Here is a 6,680-nt window from a genome sequence, read left to right as displayed (position 1 = left end):
CAAGCCCCTGGGAGGCCTCAAGGCCATGAGCACTGCTTCTCTGTGCCTCAGTTTTCTTCTCTGTTAAACAGAGTCGTTATGAGGATGAATTGAGGAGTTGTGTCCACATAGCATTTAGGGAGCTGTTACCCAAACAGCGGGTCCTGATTCTGACCTAGCATGCTGTTTCCCAGATAAGAAACAACGGCCTTAGGAGGGGAAGGGAACACACAGCTGGCAAAGGCCTGTCCACCTCCAGCCCCTAAAAGGCCATGTGATGCCAAGCAGGTATCCTGGTGATAACCAATACAAGAACGTTAAACTCCTGCCCTGCCATTGGCTGGCTGTGTGGCTGGCACACTGCTTACTGTACGTCTAATCCTCAGTTTTCACTTCTGTAAAATGGGAGGAAACTAGCATGCAACCAGGACTTAAAGAACTGGTAAGGCAGAGCCTGAGCCTGAGCCAGTGACTCACACAGCATTCTTCCCAGGAGGAGGCATAGTCTGTGCCCTGGGTGGCCCAGGCAGCTGGAGGAAGCCCCCATCTCCAGCCCACCCCAGCTGGCTTTGTTGGAGAGCCAGCACATCCACAGGGTGAGTGTCCTGTTTATGCTCCAGGGTGGCCCAGCTGACAGACCTTTCCCGCCCTTCCCCCACAAGGCTGTTCCTCAATCACGGTGGCCTCTCCCAGTGCCTCCCTCTGGACCCTGTCACCTTCCACACCTGCACCTTCGTGTTTCTCTCCCTGGTCCCTCCCAGCCCCTCAAGGTTCCATCCCCACTAGATTTTCTTTTTATTGACTCTCATTAGCGTCTAAAACAGCATCTTTTAACAGATTAAGCACTCCATAAATATTTGCCCAACAAAAGAGGTTACTGTTTGTACTATGGTTGTGCATGGGGAGCAGGAGTCAAAAGCAGAGACTGTGCACGCTATGGAAGCATTCCCTAGTGAGCTCCACCCCAGCCCTGTAGACCAGGCTGGGCTTAAACTCCCAGAGATCCACCTGCCTCTGCCTTACAGGTGCCGGAATTACAGGTGTGGCCATCACACCCAGCGACTTCCTTCCTTTTTTTTTTTTTTTTTTTTCCTTTTCTTTTTTTCGGAGCGGGGGACCGAACCCAGGGCCTTGCACTTGCTAGGCAACTGCTCTACCACTAAGCTAAATCCCCAACCCCAATCTATTTACATTTAAAGTTAGTCTTATGTCATGCCAGTTAAGTGTTCGAATGAATGAATGAATGAATGAATGAATGATCCAACAAGCTCCGGGATGGGTGGAGAGTGAGGCTTTCCCCAGCTTCCTTGGACTATCCAGGTAGAAAGACGTGCAACTTAGCTGGGAATGCTGGCCGACACCTCGGTATATCCCAGCACTCGGGAGGCTGAAGCAGGATGAGTGCTGTGAGTTCAAGGCTACCTTGGGTTATTTACGGTTACACAACCAAAAGGCACCTGGTAACACAGGTGCGGTGGCTCGTGCCTGGGTCCCAGCACTCAGGAAGTAGAGGCAAGAGAAAATAAACCTGCTGGTGGCGGGCAGGCGAAATCTCCGAGTTCAAGGTCAGCCTGGTCTACGGAGAGAGAACGATCCAGGATGTCTGGCACCACAGAGAGAAACCTTGTCTCAAAAAAAAAACAAACAAACAAAAAAACAAACAAACAAAAAACACAGTTCAAAATCATGGTCAGCTACATAGTGAATTTTAGGTCAGCCTGAGCTACAAGGGGCCCTGTCTCAAAACAAAACAAAACACCCCAAAATCTGCACCACCACAAAACAAAACACAGGAAACACCTTTCTTAGCCCCCAACTCCTGCAATTGCTTGTATCACAGCCCTTGACTTGGAAAAGGCCTTGTTTACCTCACCTACCAGTGTGTGTGTGTGTGTGTGTGTGTGTGTGTATGTGTGTGTATGAGTTATGTGTGTGAGTATGTGTGTGAGTTGTGTGTGTATATGTATATGTGCATTTGTATGGGTGAGTGTGTATATGTGTATGTGTGTGCATGTGTGGGTGAGTGTGTATATGTGTATATGTGTGTGTTTGTGAGCGTGCATATATTGTGTGAGTATGTCAGTGTGTATATGTGTATGTGAGTGTGTGTATATGTATGGGTGAGTGTGTATGTGTGTGTATATGTATATGAGTGTTTGTATGGATGTGTCTATGTGTGTGTATATATGTATGTGTGAGTGTATATATGTATATGTGTGTATATGTATATATGGGTGAGTGTGTATGTGTGTGAGTGTGTATATGTGTGTAAGTGTGTATATGTGTGTAAGTGTGTATATGTGTATTGTGAATGTGTGTGTGTGTGTGTGTGTGTGTGTGTGTGTGTGTGTTCTTCATCCTGCCTGCATAGCCAGCAGCTTCAGGTTGGTGTCCCTGGATCTGGAGTGCAGTTGGCTGTCCCAGCTTCCCCTGTGACCTGGCCTTGGCCTTGCCTTTCCTCTTAGCCCCCAGTTACTTCCTCACTTGTAAAGCTTGGGTCCCAGCGGCTGCTTCCTACCTTGTCTGCTGAGAGAACCAGGCGAAGCAGCTGGGGTCAAAGGGCTCGGCCCAATGCCCAGTTCAGCGTGAGCGCCTGGCCAGAGCCAGAACCCGCCGCACTGTGGCCTCAGTTCCTCCTTTTGTAAAGGAGACAGAGCAGCATTTCCTCCTGAGAGAGCCGGGTCTGTTCCACCCACACCATCCTCTTCCACTGCAGAGAAGCATGGGGCTTCAGAGAGGCTGACTACCATGAGGAGAGAGGAACATCAGCTCCATCCCCCCAACACAGGGAAATGGGGTTCCTTGGAAAGCGGTGAGCCACAGACACGCCATTCCCACGCACCTGCCATTTGGTCAGACTGGGGCAGCTGGGGCCCTGGCGGCCAGGGGAAAGGTGCATGGCCCTGGGGGATCCCAGCAGCTTCCGAGATATTTCCTGATGCCTGCCTGGAAGGCCCTTGCTCCCTCTCCGAAGAGGAGAAACCCAAGGCCAAGGGGCGTTCCCACTGGCCACCCGCTCCCAGGAGTGGCGACTGTCTTCCTGCCTCTGCCCCAGCTTTGCCCCTTCTGGGAAGGTTCTTCCTCTAGTGGCCTACAGATCTGCCCCCTTCCCAGTCAGCACGCACACGTCACTTCCTCAGGGACCTTCCTGACCAGGCACTTGCTCAGAGCCTTGAGGGTTTCCGCTTTCATAAGGAGTGTCCTGCTCAAGTCGAAGGTCTCCTTCCCTGGAGACTTAGCCCCAGAGCTCTTTACCTGAGCTGGTGCTCACCTGTCCTGTGGGGGTTACCCCTGCCCCTCTCTGCACCATCCACAGCTGGGCCATTACTTAATCCACTCCGTTCTAAGAACAGGGAGTGTCTGTTCTGTACACTGTGGAACCCCTGGGGCTATGAGTAGTGCCCAGCACACAGTAGGAGTTTAGCAGTTATTTGGAGGGGGAATACATCGCTACTATTACTTTGTTCCATTTCTTTCTTTCCTACTTATTAGAGAGGATCTCATGAAGTCTTGAACTCCTGATCCTCCATGTTGGGATTACAGGTGTACACAACCACGCCCAGGAACTGTTCAGTTTTACCTTTTCCTTTTTTGGTACTAAAAGCCAGCTCTCCTGGGTTTGATGACTCAGATGTGTAATCCCAGCACTGGAGAGACTGAGGCAGAAGCATTGCCAGAAGAACTTTGAGGCCAACCTAGGCTACATAGTAAAGTTAGCCTGAGCTACATAGTAACACCCTGTCTTAAAAAAAAAAAAAAAAAAAAAAAAAGCAGGTGCCATCTGGTTCTCCTCAGAATGGTTGGTAACAAAGTGACAGGCAGAGTCCTGCCCAAGGCCCTGAGTTTCTAGTCCTTAAAAACAACCACTGTCAGGGAAGGCACAGAGAGGGAGGGGTATCCCATGCTTGCTAGGCTGTCAGAAAGGGTCTCTGGCAGAGACTGGGACTGGCCCAACTACCCCACCCCCAGCTGTCATAACTGTGGGCAACTGGAGTTGCCAAACTCCACCACAGCTGCGTCACCAAGAGCCAGAAGGACCCAAGGCAGAGGGGGACTGGGCAGGGCCCACACCCAGGCTGGCTTCAGCCACAGAATTAGCCGGAGGTTTGCTCCACATCCACCGTTAGTCACTCTGCGGCGGGGCTACGTGGGCACTGGCTGGAATGAACTCTCTTTGGACTTGCAGCAAAGTTCGGGAATGGTGTGTGAGCTCCCACACCCCCATTTCCCAAAGGACAGAAAGCTGTGGACCTGACAAGGTCATGGGAACCCTGAGATTTCCCTGGAACTCACTCTGTAGACCAGGCTGGCCTCAGACTCAAGAGATCCACCGCCTCTGCCCCTGAGTGCTGGGCCACCACTCCTGGCCTTACTCTTTTTCTTTTTTCCTGGATGTTGACCACAATAAGGACCAAAGGTTCGGCCGCGAGGAGCCCAAGAGCCAGGCCATCTGCTTGCGGCTGCCAGTCAAGCTGACAGGCTTCTGTCCAGACGAACCAACTCCACCTTCAATCAGGTTGTGCTGGAAAGGTTATTTATGAGCCACACTAACCGGCCACCTCTGTCCCTGTCCCCAGTGATCCGAAAGACGAAGCTTCCTGGCCACCGTTGTTGTGGGGACCATCACAGAGTCACAGATGTTGTGCGGATTCTGGAAGTGCCCAAGATGGGGGGGGGGTGCACTGCGGGTGTAAAGGTGGCCCGAAGTCAGATCCTCAAGGCTGGGGGTAAGATCCTCACCTTTGACCAGGTGGCCCAGGAGTCTCCCAAGGGCTGAGGCCCTGTGCTCCTGTCTGGTCCTCAGAAGGGCCGAGGGTGTACTGACATTTTGGCAGGGCCCCAGGAACCCCACACAGCCATACCAAACCCTATCTATGTTGGTTCCAAGGGCCAGGAGTTCGAGAGTGCCAGAGGCCCAAGGGCCAGTCAAGGCTACAAAAAACTAACCTTGGGTCTTGCTGTTAACAAAAAAAGCTTTGGATGTTGAAAAAATATTTTTTATATAAGTACACTGTAGCTGTCTTCAGACACACCAGAAGAGGGCATCAGATCCCATTACAGATGGTTGTGAGCCACCGTGTGGTTGCTGGGAATTGAACTCAGGTCCTCCGGAAGAACAATCAGCGCTCTTAACCGCTGAGCCAGCTCTCCAGCCCTCTCTCTTTTTCTTAATGTATATTCGTCCTGTTTTAAAAATAACGAAAAGAAGGTGGCAGTGGTGGCGCACGCCTTTAATCCCAGTACTCAGGAGGCAGAGGCAGGCAGGTGTCTGCGAAGACAGGAAGGTCTAGAGTGAGTTTCAGGACAGCCAGGGCTACAAAGAAGTCGCTACCTCAAAAATAGAAACAAATAAACAAACAAAAACAGAAGAGAGAGAGAGAAAGAGAGGGAGAAACGAATGCATCTCAATCTATTTCATTTTTATTTACAAACAATATCTGTAGCTCAGGCTGGCCTTGAACCTTTGACAGCCAGCCCTCCTACCTGAGCCTCTTTTATTCTGGGATTACGTTCTTGAGCCAAGCCATCTGACAAAGTACAGCTTTTCCTCTCTCTCTCTCTCTCTCTCTCTCTCTCTCTCTCTCTCTCTCTCTCTCTCTCTCTCGGTTTACTTGTTTTATTTTATGTGTGTGTTTTGCCTGCATGTATGTGTGTGCACTGTGTGTGTGAGACCAGTGTTCCCAGAAGCCAGCAAGGGTGTTGGAGTCCCTGTAGTCTCAGATAGTTGTGAGTTGCCGTGTGGGTGCTGGGAATTGAACCCAGGTCTTTCACAAGAGCAGCCAGTGTTCTCAACCATTGAACCTCTTTCCAGCCCCTTTTTAGTTTTTGAGACAGGACTTCATCACCATGTTGCCCAAACTGTCCTCATAATCCTCCTGACGCAGGTTACACAGAGCTGAACTAATGGTTCTGGTCCATTCTGCTTTTGCCTCCTGAAGGGTTTGCCCTGCAAACCAGACCCAAAGTACCTGCTTGTTCCAACCCCACTGGCATCTGGAAGGGTGGTTGTGTGGAGTGGATGGGGACTGTGGCCTGGGGGACAGGCCTGACAGGCCGTGGAAAGGGAGGGACACCTGCCGGGTACAGTGCACACTTTATAAATCCTTTGTGACAACTGCTCCTTCAGACCCCCTCTTCCTTCCCTGAGTGCTCCAGGGCAGTGACCCGTGGGTCAGGTCAGGTTAGGTCCCCACACCAATCCGTTCACTAACTCTTTCTTTGTATTTCTGGAAGCCAGGGCATTCTAAACAATCCTTCTACCGTCAACTACGTCCTACCCACTCCCCAACCCTCTGTCTCTTTTCTTATTTTGAGACAGGATCTCACTGCATAGCCCTGGCTGGCCTGAAATTCCATAGGCAGACCAGGCTGGCTTCGAACTCACAGAGAGACACCCCCAGCCAGACCCCAGCTGACGCTGAGATTAAAGAATATACTACTCAACCCAGCCCTCTGCAGACTTTTTATTTTGACACAGCTTTTTATTCAGTTGTCTAGCCTGATCTAGCTTCACTTTGTAGCCCTGGCAGGCCTTGCTGCTATCCTCCTGTCTCAGCATTTGGCAGACTGCATTACTAGGTAGTTAAATGACATGCCAGGCTCTGCTGTAGGCCTTAGGACACATGAACAAGGGGCAGGGAAGAGTTCTTGTAAAGGCAGCATTATCAGGGATGGTCAAGTTTACCTGTTTCCTAAAGGAG

The 6,680-nt window shown here is 50.9% G+C and overlaps 1 pseudogene; it reads left to right on the top strand.

The window, feature by feature from the left end:
* The first annotated feature begins 4,364 nt into the window (after nt 1-4,364).
* On the top strand, nt 4,365-4,966 carry LOC116901084 (annotated as a pseudogene).
* The last annotated feature ends 1,714 nt before the right edge of the window (nt 4,967-6,680 follow it).

The sequence above is a fragment of the Rattus rattus genome, chromosome 5 (genome assembly GCF_011064425.1).
Source record: "Rattus rattus isolate New Zealand chromosome 5, Rrattus_CSIRO_v1, whole genome shotgun sequence".
NCBI classification, from domain to species: Eukaryota; Metazoa; Chordata; class Mammalia; order Rodentia; family Muridae; genus Rattus; species Rattus rattus.
The sequence above is the reverse complement of the archived record's forward strand: the minus strand, read 5'-3'. Positions and strand labels throughout refer to the sequence as shown.